This window comes from Ambystoma mexicanum, chromosome 8 (assembly GCF_040938575.1).
Source record: "Ambystoma mexicanum isolate Mex_15411 chromosome 8, UKY_AmexF1_1, whole genome shotgun sequence".
Taxonomy (NCBI): domain Eukaryota; kingdom Metazoa; phylum Chordata; class Amphibia; order Caudata; family Ambystomatidae; genus Ambystoma; species Ambystoma mexicanum.
The window spans coordinates 736,800,803-736,815,895 of NC_090929.1; the positions used below are offsets into that span (position 1 = coordinate 736,800,803).

Below are 15,093 nucleotides of genomic sequence, written 5' to 3' on the forward strand. Positions count from 1 at the left end.
AGATGAGGAAGCCAAGGCATTTGTTTGTCTTGTTGAGGTTAAGGCAGAATGAATGTAGATTCCTAGGGGTTTCACAACCTTGGACACTTTGATTGTGTTGTCATCAATATTGAAGGAGGCGAATAGCATGTTCAATTTGTTCAGATTGGCAGGTGATCCCAGGAGGAGCAGCTCTGTCTTATCGTCATTAAGATAGAGCCCATGCTTCGCCATCCATGCTTTTATAGTGAGCTAGATGTCATTGAGCGTCTTACTGTCTACAATGTAATCTCCAGTGATGGGGATGAGTATCTTGGTGTCATCCGCATAATGTAAGTGACACCCAAATAGTAGAGGGCATCAAAAAGTGGCTTGGTGAACACATTGTAGAGAGTAGGAGACATGCAGGACCCCTGTGGGACCCCACAGGTGACTGGAGTGGGTGTGGCCGATGCTGAGGGTGCAAAGACCCTCATGGATCTGTTGTTGAGGAAGGACTCAATCTAAGCGTTTTCTTGGTCGGAGAAGTGAGCAGCTGATGAAAGGTGTTTGCATAAAATGTCATGGTTCACAAGATCAAATGCCGCTGGAGAAGTAGGGCCAATTTTCCCTCGTCTTTCATGGTCTGATTTGAGTCTTAAGGTCAATCAACGCAGTTTCTGTCCCGTGTCGGGGTCTGAATCCTGATTGTCTGAGGCCTAATCAATTATTGGATTCAAGGTATTGCTGTATCTGCAGATAGGCCGCTCAGTCAAGTATTTTTAGTAGGAATGGTAGCGTTGTGATGGGTCTGTAGTTAGATGGATTGTTGGGGTCTAAGGAAGGTTTTTTTTAAAAGTGGGAGTACCCATGCGTCTTTGAGATTATTGGGTACTATACTAGATTTGAATGATGCGTTAATGACAGAGGTAATGAAAGGGGCCAGGCCAGTTCCTTCACGGCCTCCTTAATAAGCGGAGCAGGACATGCATCGCCCTGACAGTTTGACGGTTTGAGCTTTAGAATGATAGTCTCAACCTTTTTGATAGAGAGGAGAGTGAAGTTGAATTGGGGCGGTATGTTCCTGGAAGAGGATGTAGGGTTCTGTATGGGCTCAGCATTGGTGATGAGCGTTTTCTTAGTTTCAATTTTATTCTGGAGCAAGGTCATTTTATCTTGGAGTGCGTTCTGTATATTAGTACACCATAGAGTATCTTTGGTGCAGGTGTCCGGGTGTGGGGCTGGGGATTCTTACTCTTTCAGAATGTTGAAAAGTTCCTTGGTATTGGACTTAGCTTTAGTTATGCAATCATTGTAGTTATCTTTTTTTGCTTGGACAGTGGCTACTTTGTAGTTAAAAGAAGCTGCAATGAAGTTGTCCTTGTTTGTTGAAGTGGGGGTACTCTTCCATAATGACTCACTGGTCCTTTCAATTTCCTGAGGGACCTGAGGTGTGGAGTGTACCAATTGTTGAGGTGTGCTCGAGGTTTAGGTTTGCGTAGTTTAAGTGGTGCTATTGTGTTGAAGGCTTTGATGAGGGTATGGTTGTATAAGTAGACTAGTGCCGTGGGGTCTGATGGAATTGCGGTGGGGTTGATGATCAGTTGAAGTAATGGCATTAGTTTCTCAATGGTCAGATTGCGTTTATTTCTGGTCATCATGGCAGGTGCTTGGTTTTGAGGAATAGGTAGTGATGATTCTTTAATGGTGAACAAGATTATCTGGTGGTCAGTCCAGGCGCATGGAGTGTTAGATGGGATGTCTATGTTGCAATTTAGGTCAGCAATCCAATCAAGGGTTCTGCCTTTAAAGTGGGTAGGTTCAGTTACACAGTGAGTGAACCCTAATTCCGTTATTGTGTCCTGAAGGGAGCAAGCTTTCAAGTCATTGGGGTCTTGGAAGCCTAAATTGAAGTCACCTAGGATAAGGACTTGTGAATTGTTTTTGGTATTGGTAGATAGCAGGTGTGAGATGTCATTTTCGAAAGTGGTGTTTGGTCCTGGTGGTCGGTATATTAAGTGAACGTAGGTGAGGTGGGTAATTTGACAGATAATAGTTCAGCTGATGGTAGGGGTTCGTTGTTGGTGTTTCTGATGCCAAATGAAGTTTTATAAATAAATGCAACACCTCCATTAGAGACATTGGCATCTCTGTCAGCTCGGATGATCGAGCAGTTGTCGGGTATAGCAAGTGCAAGAGATGGACCTGAAGCTGTGTGAAGCCAGGTCTCTGTGATGGCGATAAAGTTGAGGTCATGTATTGTTATGAAGTCAGCGATGTGTAGTGCGTGTGCGGGTAGGGATTTGGCACTGATGAGGCTATCTTTGATTAGAGGTGATGTGTTTTTTTTTTATCATTAGGTGGCCTTTGTGTTCTAAGGTGGGGGGTGGGATCGCAGTGTTGGCTGGAATGCAAATTCCAGAGGTGTTGTCATTGGCAATGTGGGCGTTGTGTCTGCTTGGGAATCTAGAGCTAAGTCTATGATTTCTATGTAATGTGGGGCATGGTGAAGTAGTGGACAGTAGTGTAGGTGTGGATATTTGAGGTAGCTAGTCATTGGTATGACATGGAGGTGTGACTAAGTAATGTGTTGTTATGGTGTCATGGGGATATGCCTTTGTGAAGTGTGAGGCTTTAGGTTCCAAATGTGTGCCTAGAGGTATTGGCCTGTGTTGGCTAGTAGGTTCAATGATAAGTCATGGTGGTAGGAATTTTGATGGTGTTATAAAGGCTGATGGCGGGAGTCTGAGTGCCATAGTCAAACGGGTGAAGGACGCTCTAGGATTAGTAAGTGGGTCCATCATAGGTATCATAGGGGGGCTGGCTGTAGTGAGTGTTAGTATAGATAGGGTGCAGCTGACGAGGCAGTTTATGCTGTGGCTATCGTTTGGTAAGGCAATTGCATGGCTGAGTTCCATTTCAGTTAAATGGTATTGGCTATGTGTGCACAGATGAGAGCTGGGGAAGAACAGTTTAGTGCCGAGTGCACCTTATGCGGTCAAATGTTCCAATTGGCATGAGGGGCGTATATGCAACCAAATGGCTATTATACAACAAGACATATATGTATCCAGATGGCTATTATGCAACACTCTACTGAAATGCGAACAAATGCACAAATTTGAATCTCATACATGTGTACAAAAAGGTAGTCATGTTAACATATGATGCGATGGGGTTATTTTGTTCTGCACCTATAGTAATCCGATTTTCAAACTGAGTGACATACATGTAAGCAACCACGTGGATGTTTGCAATAATATACACAGGCAAACAAATGCACAGTTAGAGTGAGAACACTAGTTTAAGATGGCTCAATATGGTTTAGGGTAAATAGGCATACGAGTGAATAATTGTTATACCCATTTCAGACAGTTCGTTTCACTTCATGTGGCTTGAGTATAGGGGGTGAGCTATTACATCGACGATATAAGGTTCCAAGGTGGCTAATGAGCATGTGCCGCGTATATAAGTGGTCTCAGATGGTGTAGTATCAGGGGATACTACCTTTCATTATACATCCAGGAGTTCGAGGCGAGTTAGACTAGGTAGGCAGCTGAGTTGTAAGACTCAGTGTTGTGGGATTGCAGAGAGGTAGGACGTACTAATATTGCATTGCAGTATGTATTCGGATGTGAAAGAGGTGGTTAAAGCAGGTGGTACATCAGCTAAGAGGAATACAAAGAGCAAGCTAATGATTAATCAAGTACAGAAAATATTAGCTGCATACAGTGCATATCGATAGGTGCACCATACAATGAATTAGTTCCGTATAGCTGTATTAATGCTCGTACAGGTGATTGGGCTAATGGCATGTGATATAGTCATAAATAGTACGTAGTCATAGTAATTGTTATTCCGGTGTATAACACAGAGGATCCAGGGTGGAAAGAATGTCTTACCGCGGATTCAGGCGAGAACCAGTGGCGGATTTGCAGGTCATGGTCACTCCTGATGTGAGTATAGGGCGCGAGGTGTGGTAGGGGATCAGTCGGGCAGACCTCCAGGCTCTGTCAGGCTCAGACAGTGGTTAGCCTTTGTTTCGCGGCCTTCGTTGTAGAGCCCAGCTTGCCCTGCTGGCGGATCCTGAGTGACTCTTGTGGTAGTGGAGAGCCATTCGGCTGTGGGTCAAGTTTGTGATGGGTAGTGGGACTCCAAATTCAGGCGCGGCCATTTTACGCTGATCCAACCCTTCTGGTTGTTGACGGCGCCAGACTAAAAAAACGCTGCTGCTGCGTTTTACGGTACAAGTGAGCACTTCAGATGATGCTCAGAATTACAGCAAATATAGTGCATGCAAACTGCACTTTCTTCTTACTTGCTCTGAAGGCACAGAATAATGCCCGCAAGTACGTGATAAATGCCATTTGGCTTACCTTTGTTGCGGGGAGTGGTGGGGTGCAACGCTGCTCCTGCAGCACGGTGCAGCTCTACATAGACCGTACATAGACCGCCACATTGGCTGCACATAGACAGCCACTAGGTCTCTTTGCACATGCAGATGGAGAACGTTTGTGACGTGGCGAAGGGAGTGGACCCCATGTTTTATCCCACCTCCTTGGCGATGAGTTTTTGTTGGCCTCAACTAAATCAGGGCTACAAGTGGGCACTGTAAAGGGGTATCTGGTGACTCATTCCTTGTTTAGAAGAACGCCAGAACAAGATTAATTATTTACTGTTCCAGTGGGGGCCCAGTTCTTGAATTGCCTAGTCCATTCTTTCCCTCCTTTGCCTTTTGTGGTCCATGATTGGGATTTGAACTTGGTTCTCACCTTCCTGATGCGGGCTCCGTTTGAGCCTTTGCATTCAGCTCCAATCAGACTTCTCACCTTGAAGACTGCCTTTTTGGTGGCAATAACATCTGCTAGAAGAGTCAGCAAATTGTAGGCAATCTCTAGTAAAGCCTCTTTCCTAATTCTTTTTAAAGAAAAGGTTTCCCTGAATGTGCGCCCAAAGTTTTTGCCAAATGTAGTGTTTGGAATCTCACCTGGGCCAGAGTATCGATCTGCCAGCATTTTACCCTCATCCCCATCCTTCCAAGGCTGAGTAGGGGCTCCACAGATTGGACCCTAAGGGGACAATGAGTTTTTATCTGTCCAGAACAAGCCCTTTCAGAAAAGATGACCAGTGGTTTGTTGCTTTTTCTCAATCCAGGTTGGGGCGAGCAGTTACCAAAATCTCTCTGTGAATATAGTATAGTGCATCTCTGAATGCTAGCAGACAGTGGATAAGGAGGCACCGACAGGTCTTGGGGCTCACTCCATCTGAGGGGTTGTGGGCTCCTCTGCTTTACCAAGGGGTGTGCCGGTCACAGACATACGTCACGCAGCAACGTTCGCTTCACACGTTTGCTAAGCATTACAGCTTGGATTTGGCCCATGGGGCAGGTGCACGCTTTGGTAGGACGGTCCTCCAGAGCAGTCTGGTGTAACTATCAGCCCTCCTCCAGCATGGCTACTGCTTTGGAAGTCTATAATGAGTAATATGTAGAAAAATTCAATCCATTGAAGGAGAAATAACTTGCCAGTAATGTTCTTTCTATGGATTCTTCTCCCACAGACTCCTCATCAACCCTCCCAGCTTACCACGCTTGGAAGTCCATAGTCTCTATCGCATTCTGCTGTCACGTTCTGTGAGCGATGGCATGAGGAGCCGAGTGCTATGTTCCGGGAAGCAGCAGTTGGCTGGCATCTCTAAAGTTCAGATTTTGAAGAATACCGTAAGCAAACAATGGTGGTTTGCTGTTGTTGTGATTGTTTGTTTCAGTGCCTTTCCCCTTTACTGTATGTTTCCTCTCACAGTCTGACCCCGGGGGAAAGAAGTGGGGGTCTGAGGTATGGGGGTATTGCGTTTTTTTATATGACGTCCAACGTCGCGTCTGATCGAGAAATGGCACTGCCGTATACGAGGGAGTTGTCAACTATCATATCGAGCGGCACTATGCTCCCTGTCGAAAAATGGGCAGGCCGTTAACACTGGATAGGTTGCTGTCATTGGTGAATCCTAAGGATTTTGCTGAATGCAAGAGTTGATGATCAAATCCTTTTAGGGGCATTGTTGGGCTATTGTTGGACTAGTTGTTTTTAGCAGGGGCTGATCAGGACGAATTTGATCTTGGAGGGGTAAAGTTTGAGGAAGGCAGTCGACATCCGTGACTGGTCCTAGGAGGCACATAAAGGGGCGCCCTGGCCCAGATCATTGTCTTGGATTTAGGAGATTGTTAGCTAACACAGGCAGAGGTGAGAGCAGAGAAAGGTGGAAGGCAGAGGAGGGTGAGGATGAAGAGGTACAAGAGAGAGGGCAGAGGAGGATATTGAATGAGGGGACAGGAAGAGGAGGACGAACATGAAAGGAGAGAGGTAGAATAGGAGCAGGTGGAATATTGAAAGAAAGAGAAAGGAGAGGCGGGTCAAGAGAGAAGAGGGAAAGGACGGAACAAGTAGGATAAAAGAGAGGAGGAGAAGCGGAAAGTCAGCTAGACAAAGGAGAGGATCAGAGAGTGGTGATTAAGAAAGACAGAGTGCGAGGAGTTCAGAGAGAGGAGATGATATGGAACATAAAGAGGAAGAAGAGGATGACAGGGAACAACAAAGGAGAGAGATAGAGGAGAGAAAAATTGAGCTAATGAGGGAAAAGAATAAAGGAGGAGGAAATCAACTATTGAAGGAAAGACATGTCCACTGGGAGAAGTGGAAGAAGGGGAGGAAGACAGTTGAAAAGCTGCGCCAAAAGGGTGCCCCTAAACTGGTGGAGAATGGGCAGTCAAAAGTCAGATTCCAAGTAGCGGAAAGAGACCAGTCACAGTAAACTAGCCCAGCCCTAAGTTAGGTGCTGCTCCCTAAGATACTTAACAGGAGGGTAGCTCAGTCCAGGAGTACCAACGCGACACACTGATGATTCCTGCACTTAACAACAAAGACACAAATCAAATATTTTAATTAGATATAGAGAGAGACTGTGAGTGAATACCACTGGAGGTAGAGTGGGTGCAATTGTAGCCTGTTAGTTGCCTGAAGCACAGCAGCTGTGTGACACTCGAGGCAGCAAAGTCTGAGGCTTGTAATTCTGGGCATCTAACTCTACTTTTGTCCTGGCAAGGAGGAGTAGTATGCTGTAGGTGGTGCACGTCGTCCATATAAAACCCCTATTAATTTAATTGTTTCAACATTTAGTCAAAAAGGTTCCACGTACATAAATACATTCTATTCCAGTACTTTATACACATTAAAATTATACATTCCTTAAACATATTATAACAACATCCCATACAACGAGTACCCTCTGTTATATTAGATCAAGAAACTAACAAGTGCAAATAGTAAGAAGTGTTATAAATGAACCTCCAAAAGGAAAATTATTATCCAAACATTTAGGCACAAAGGTCAGATTTCTTTGATCTTCCCAACATCCTTCTTATCATTGACTGCAAGTTTAGCTTACCAGCAGGGATGTCGATTGGGAGTTCCAAGGGTCACAATTATGACCCCTGGCAACTCCTTTGCAACCCCTGGCTCTGCCTCTGTGACCCCTGGGGTCAGCAGAGGCAGAGAGAACCTGAACGATGGCTCTCAAATGAGAGCCCTCTTTACATTTATTTTCAAGAAGAAATTATTTCTATTGTGGTTCTTTTTGAAGTTTTGTAGTTAGTCTGACTTCAAAAGGAAACCTCTTCCCCTGCCCCTGAAAGGACAGGGAAAGCTCTGTTTCCCCTACTCTGCTCATGACAAGAACCAGAGCTGGTTCCTTGCGTGTGTGGAGAATGAGAGAGAGGCCTGCCTGCAGAGGAGTTCCTCTGAGCAGCAATGGATTTGGAAAAAAGGTAAGTGGTGTTTTTTTGTAAATGTGTGTGCATGTGTGCGTGCATGAACTGGTGTGTGTGTGTGTGTGTGTGTGTATGTATGTGTATATTATGTAATTTTTGTAATGTGTGTGAGCTCATGATGTATGGGTGGTTGTGTGTGTGAGTGAATGGTGGATGGGTGCAGTGTAAATGAGCATGTGAATGCTGTGCTTGTGTTCAATATCTAGATTACTTACCTGTCATACTCTTCATCATCCCAGTACTTGCCTATGAAGCACCTTGCCTCATACGTAAGTACTGGGACTGGGGAGAGGGACTTGGAGGTAATACTGGGGGGTTTGGGGTTGGAGGAGGAGAGTTGGAGGGATAGGGGACTTGTCAGGAGGTTTGAACCGATGGGGGCGCAATATCACGTAATGGGCATCCATAAAACTCCATGATAAAACAAGCATGATATGTGTTATTAGTGTCCAGACTATTAGTGTCCAGACTCGCATTTCCGTACAGCGAGTCTAGTAATTTCTTAATGTGGCATGACATTTTTACAGGGCATCTTTGATAAAGTAAGCATGATAAGTGTTATTACCTGTCTAGAGTGGCATTTGCATGCAGCCAGTCGAGTCATTTCTTACTGTGGCATTTTTACAGGGCATCTCTAGTAAAGTAGGCATTATAAGAGTTATTACTTGTCTAAAACTGACATTTGGGTGCAGCCTGTCCCGCCATTTCTTACTGCGTCATGGCATAATTGTCTGCCATCTATAATGAGGTAAGCATCATAAGTGTTATTACGTGTCTTAACTAGCATTTTGCTGCAGCTAGATTAGCCATTTCTTACTGTGGCTTGACATTTTATACTCAGCATCTGTGATAAAGCAATTGTGATAAGTGTAATTACCTGGCTAGACTGGCATTTGGGTGCATCCAGTCCTTACAATGGTCTGGAGGGTTGCCCAGAGCTGTGCCCATGGTTATGATTAATTCAAAACCTTCCAGCCATCACCTTTTTGTTTTGCTTAAGTCACCCCGAGTGAGACGGGTATGCCCAGACGTGGGTCCTAAGCCTGCTGGTCCTAGAGACCCAAGCTACTCCTCATAATGACGCCCAACAAGGCCGAAACATGTATGTGGATGCTTGTGACCACAAGACCTTGTTCAGAAGGGATGTGATTTAGCAGTTCAGGCTGGACTGCCTCTTTGGGAGGACCCCCAGATCCCAATCACTTGCACTCTCTCCTCTCTGCCCTGCACTTGCCTTCCCTTCCCATTCTAGCACTTTCACAGTCCGCACCGACCAGCACCCCCGTCCCCCTTCTTGTTACTGCACTTGCACATTTCGAATGACACAAGGCCTAGTATGACCATTATTGTGATTTTTCTTCCCTGTCCCCGCCCCTTTTTTGTCTTGTGGTGCCTGAAACACCATTTGCTGTATAGGCACTTTGTAAATACCCAATAAAATTAATAAATTAAAATATGGTCCTTCCACTTCTGCAATGGCTTGGCACGCTGACAAACAATGGCCTGGGGGGTTGGCCAGGGCTGTGTCCGTGGTTATAATTAATTAAAAATCTTCCACCCATTACCTTTTTGTTTTGCTTAAGTCACTCCAAATGGGACGGCTATGCCCAGACGTGGATCCCGAGCGTGCTGGACCTAGAGACCCAAGCTACTCCTCGATGACGCCCAACAAAGGCCAAAACATGTCTGGGGATGCTTGTGGTCTCATGCAGGAGGGAGGTGAACTTGCAGTTCGGGCTGGGCTGCTCCTTTTGGGATGGGACCAAGCATGATTTGCATATGATCTTTCCCCTTCTGTAGTGGCTAGGCAGGCTGAACAACGTTGGTCTTGTGGGTTGCCCAGAGCTGTGTCCGCTGTTATGACTAATTCAAAACCTTCCAGCCATCACCTTTTTGTTTTGCTTAAGTCACGCAGAGTGGGACGGGTATGCCCAGACGTGGGTCTAAGCCTGCTCGGTCTAGACACCCAAGCTACTCTTCACTGATGATGCCCAACAAGGCCGAAACATGTCTGGGGATGCGTGTGGTCTCATGCAGGAGGGAGGTGACCTAGCAGTTCGGGCTGGACTGCCCCTGTTGGGGCGGTACCAAGCCTGATTTGTATATGGTCTTTCCCCTTCTGTAATGACTTGGCAGGCTGAAAACGATGGTCTAAAGGGTTGCACAGAGCTGTGCTCATGCTTATGATTAAGTCAAACCCTTGGCAGCTATGATAAACTAAGCATGGTAAGTGTTATTATGTGTTTAGATTGGCATTATGGTGCTGCCACTCTAGATATGTATTAAAGTGGCATCGAATTTGTTTTACTGTGCATCATCAAGGCTACAGCAAACATGATAAGTGTTATTACGTGTGTGGCCTACATTGTGCAGACAGTTTTTACATGCTTTCTGGTGGCATTGCATTTTTAATAGCAAAGCGGTAAAATAGCTCAGCAGTTTGAACGCTCGCTGCTGTGATCTGTGTGTGATCTGCAGGTCACAGGTTCAAATCCTGGCAAGGACAACTCAGCCTTTCAATCTTCCAAAGTTGATAAATGAGTACCAACTTCAGTTGGGATAATAATTGTATGTAAATATGAGCTATGTTCAGTGCTTTGGCGTAAGCGCTATATAAATACATAATTATCATTAAAGCATTAATGCTCCTGTTCACTGAAAGGGACCTGCATCTATTGTATTTTTGTATACTGTTTTATTGCAGCAATTGGCAATGAAGGAGATCTACTTTTCATATAATATCAATACCCGACATACAGCTATAATTGGCATAATATGGAAGTAAGTGTCCATACAATGCTGAAGTGGCATATCTATGGCAGTGCCTCTGCCTATTTTGTTTATATGTTTATAGTTAATTAAAAACTTTAACACATTTTTAATCATATACTTCACAACTCTTAGTTCATTACAAATTACTACAGGCACAACATTCAAAAACAAACATTACAGGCATTAATTAATTCAAACAATACAATAAAATATCATATTCTATATACCTATCAGGGCCTCCCTTTCTAAATCCATAGATTACATTTTCCACCTATCCGACAAATTACTCCCATCCCTACTTCATTATGCTGGACTAATCAAGAAAAACATTTTCACCCAACTCTTTGTGTATCACTTTTAAAATATTCACTAAAGCAATGGTCATTGAGATAGAGTATCCATACAAGAGCCTAGCGAACTTGACTTCACTGTTAAAATCCTTGAATCTCCTTATGAACTTTCCCAACCACATTTTCCTCGTCCCTAGTGTTACGCTACAGCCAAATCAGCCAATATTTTAGCATTTCTGCCTCCCCTAACTTTTTACAGAGCCAGAAGTGTCTTTCTTGCCAAGGGATCCCTCTTATGGGACCCCATTGTTTTCAGGAGCTTAGTAAGTTAAGACGAAAGTGCATATAAATGTAACAATATTTCAGCCCTGGGAATCTCATCACGGAGGACTGCATCTCCTTATATATCCTTGGGTGTGTGGTTAGCTCCCTTTGTAGTTTTTGCCATTACATTCTCTGTATATCTTTCCCCATTTTACAATTTTCATTTTGTTGTACATCTTCACAAGGCTTTCTAGCTATGTAAGCTTGTCTGAGTCCATTTCAACAAGAATCAGGTCACAGCACTCCCCAAAATTGCTCAATGCTTTGTCATAATGATTGTTTAAAGAGATATTCAAATCTTCAAATAGCAAACCAGAAAATGTCTTGCATTATGTTCTACTATTGGGTCTTGTGAGATAGGCATGGTATCACGAGAGATGACACAGACAACAGATGTGTAGTTCTAAACAAAACTTTATTAATGATCAGGATGGTGTAATGCCTAACTAGCCCTATATCATAGTGGGATATTCCCAACCTAAAGAAACTAAGTAAAGTTTGTATCTGAAAGTCCAACATAAAGGTCTGTCTGTGTCAAAACCTATGCTTGCCCTCACAACTATAACTAAACATGGTGTGGGAATCTTCCCAGCAAAAATGTAAGTGTTTAATGTCTAAGCCACTTTCAGCTGGAGTTATTCTTGGGTTCCCTATCTCAAGTTCAATACAGTTTCAATAGTGGTTCACTTCAATAGTGTTTTGTCAAGTTCTGAAATTACCTTGTCCAAGATCGAATGTACCACAATTCACACAAAGAGAGGGTCTTGGGATTCCCTTCCCCAAGTTCAAATGTAGCACAGTTCACACAAAACGGACATCCTGGAATCCCCTTGCCCCAGACCGCGTTCTCCCGTTGTTTGACTCAGGGTTTTTGGCTTCTCATATACTTGTGACTCTTTCTCACGTTTGCAGTTATAATCAACAGCCTTTTAAAACAACTCTTCAGTCCTTCACATGCCTTTAGTCCTGTTCACGCTGCGTTTTACTGGCAGTGTGCCATTTGATATGTCTATTTCACTTAGAGCGTTCATTTACCATTCAGCACATTGTAGTTTACTCAAATAGCAACTTTCTTTCATTTTGGTATTCAATAGATGTAGCATTTACTTGTGCTCGTGGACCGTTAACTTATTTGTGGTCCCTTTGGAGTGCTCCAGCTTAGGACACTTACCGGACGGACACACACACGCACGCACGCACACACGCTGCATCCAGGCTTGGGCGTGGACAGCTTTTCTCATTCCCCTGCTGTACTGTAGCACCTGCAGCCCCCTTCCAACATGAGGGCTCCTGGTCCTGCAAAGTCCCTCTTGCAGGTCTCCCGGGTTTGTTGCCAGCGTCTCGACTTCCTGGTTGTGTCCCAACACAGCAGTCTCTCTCTGCCATCTGGGTCAAAGGTCAAGTGACGCCATTTCCTGTGGTGTCTGTGATGTCACTTCTGCTACCCTTAAAATTTTCGTGAATCAACGTCCCTGCTAACCTGACTCTAGAATCACCCCATCTTCATTATCCAAGGGCACAGGATTGACACCCACAGTTGCAAAAACAGCTTTACGTCTCACCAATGCCTTTAGCAGGCACTGGCCCACTCGATTTGCAGAGTTGTATCTCTTCCACAAAGTTCTTTGCTCATGACTTCTACGGCATGCAAACAGTTTTTTCCTGTGCAAGCCATTATAAGGATACATAGAAACATATAATACGGCCAAGTATCTTTTTCAACATTGCAAAATACACACATGTGCCCCATAACAGGATTCCTTTTATTTGTAGTAACCACCACAAGCGAAATTCCCAATCAGAGCTTTACAAAATGGCCCAACCCATGTGGGAGTGGTACTTCATATACCTATTCCTCAAGACCACTACATACTCTGATGATCAAATAATCTTGTAGCATAACTAGAAACATAACTTTTAGAAGACCTTCTTCGGAAGTTATTATGAATTGTCTCACAGAGCCATTTTAAAAAGTATTTTTTACCTCAGTCCCATTTCTCTGGCCATAACACATGTATTTTCCTAATAGGTGGGCAGGCTAGATGAGTGCTCCCTGCACAATTTAAAATTACACACTTTAAAACATTGAGCATTTTGTTGAAGCAGAAAAGGAGCAGGAACCCTTTAAGAAGGACGAACCAAACCATGAAAGGGAAGGCAGGAGGTGGGAGGTAGGGGAGGGGGTACAAAGGTAGGGGTTTGTTGTATTGTAGGGAATAAAGAGGAAAGACGCAAGCCACTAGTTGTCCCGTATGATCTGTGGGTGTGCATGTGGCTGGGCCTCAACAATTGTCGATGAGGCGTTGCAACCCACACTGCCCACCAGCTCGTAGCTGTGTGAAGACTGCACAGACCAGGAGGAAGACTGCTGCCTGCCTATGTGCGCAGCCGAAAAGGGAGGAGAGGCCGACGGAAGAGGCCGGAACCCAGAGGAGATAGCCACGGGAGGCCTGAAGACTGCACGGACCAGGGGGGAGACTGCTGCCTGCCTACGTGCACAGCCGAGAAGGAAGGCGTGGCCGACGGAGGAGGCCAGAACCCAGAGGAGATAGCCACGGGAGGCCTGAAAGAGTAATGTGGGAGGAAAAAAAGGTCTGACCAAGGATGGCACAGCGTTAAGAAAACCTCTGCATCACCTGGCGCGAGAGGAGGGACGCGCCAGAGGTAGAGGAGGCCAGCATGAGTTGACACCACCGCAGTAAGGAGGCCCGCCATGGGGGTCACCAGGAGGGAGCGCAGAGAGGCCCAAGGTGCTCGACATGTGTCCTGCTGAAACAGAGGCTGCGTATCACAGATAACACGCGGCCTCGCTTCCCATCCACGCCAACATGTGAGGGCCAAGGAGGACTGCCCAGACAGCGTGCAGAGCCAGCAAGCACCACGGGGGCCGTGTAAAACAGAAACACGCGGCCTCCCTCTGAAAAGAAAAAAAATAATAACAAATAAAGATACAAATAAAAGAGGAACAGAGAGGAAAGCACACCGCACTACAGAGGCCGCACATCACAATTACAATCACAATTACACGCGGCCTCTGTCATCAGATAAAAGAGAAGGTGCAGGTGCAGAAGAGACAAGGGGACTTACCAAGCAGAGTGAAAGGGAAAAAACACCACACACCCGCCATACAGGGTGCAAGTCAAGTGTGAGTGCACACAAGCAAAGATAACGGAAAGGAAAGAAAGGCACCAGGAGGCAACCAATTCATTGTAGACATGGGGGCAACAGTTAATGTCATGAATGAAGGAGCCCATAACGCCATACCCCCTATTCCCCTCACAGGCACTCATATTCCACTAGGGACCAACCCTCCCACTTCAATCAAAAGGCCAATTCCACTGTGACCTAATACACTGAGGATGACGGATACCTACCACCATCCATGTCATACACAGCCCGACCACTGGGAGATGTCTCCTCAGCTACCAGACCGCCAAGCCCCTGGCCCTAATTGACATACAGTATGATCTCAGAACGCATACAAGGCCTGCCTCCAAAGGCTCAAATCCTACAGGCGCTATCCTAACGTGAACTCAACATAGAGGAACTTAAATCAACATTCCCTCTCTTAAATGTTCCTACTCTTTGAAGGAGTAGGAACATTTAAAGATACAGGGCCTCATTACAACCTTGGTGCTAAGTGCACCAACTTTACCACCATGGTGTAAACTCCGTTTACACCATGGTGGATGGCGGATTTACCGCCCCATTCCAAGGTGAGTGGGGCGGTAAATCCCCATTTCCCATTTTCCCTTCCCCCATTCCCATTTTTGCCCCATAGGGCATAATGGGAGTGGGGAAGGCGCTAATTACGCCGCCGTAAATTACGGCGGCGTAATTAGCACCATGGCAGGTTAGCGCCATGGATTTTAACGCCTGCTAAAAGCAGGCGTTAAAATCAGAATCAGGCGTTAAGGGTTAACGGTG

At 45.2% G+C, this 15,093-nt stretch overlaps 1 protein-coding gene across 5 annotated transcripts in view; it reads left to right on the forward strand.

Annotated features, from left to right (window-relative positions):
- Positions 1 to 15,093, forward strand: part of MARCHF8 (membrane associated ring-CH-type finger 8) — a 951,649-nt gene that overhangs the window by 900,842 nt on the left and 35,714 nt on the right. The window contains exon 9 of one of the 5 annotated variants that reach the window (XR_011268598.1): positions 5,518 to 5,677. The exons of the other annotated variants lie outside the window; for them this stretch is intronic. The gene's annotated coding sequence lies outside the window, so the exon portion shown is untranslated. The remainder of the gene's footprint in view (positions 1 to 5,517; positions 5,678 to 15,093) is intronic. 5 annotated transcript variants of the gene reach the window in all.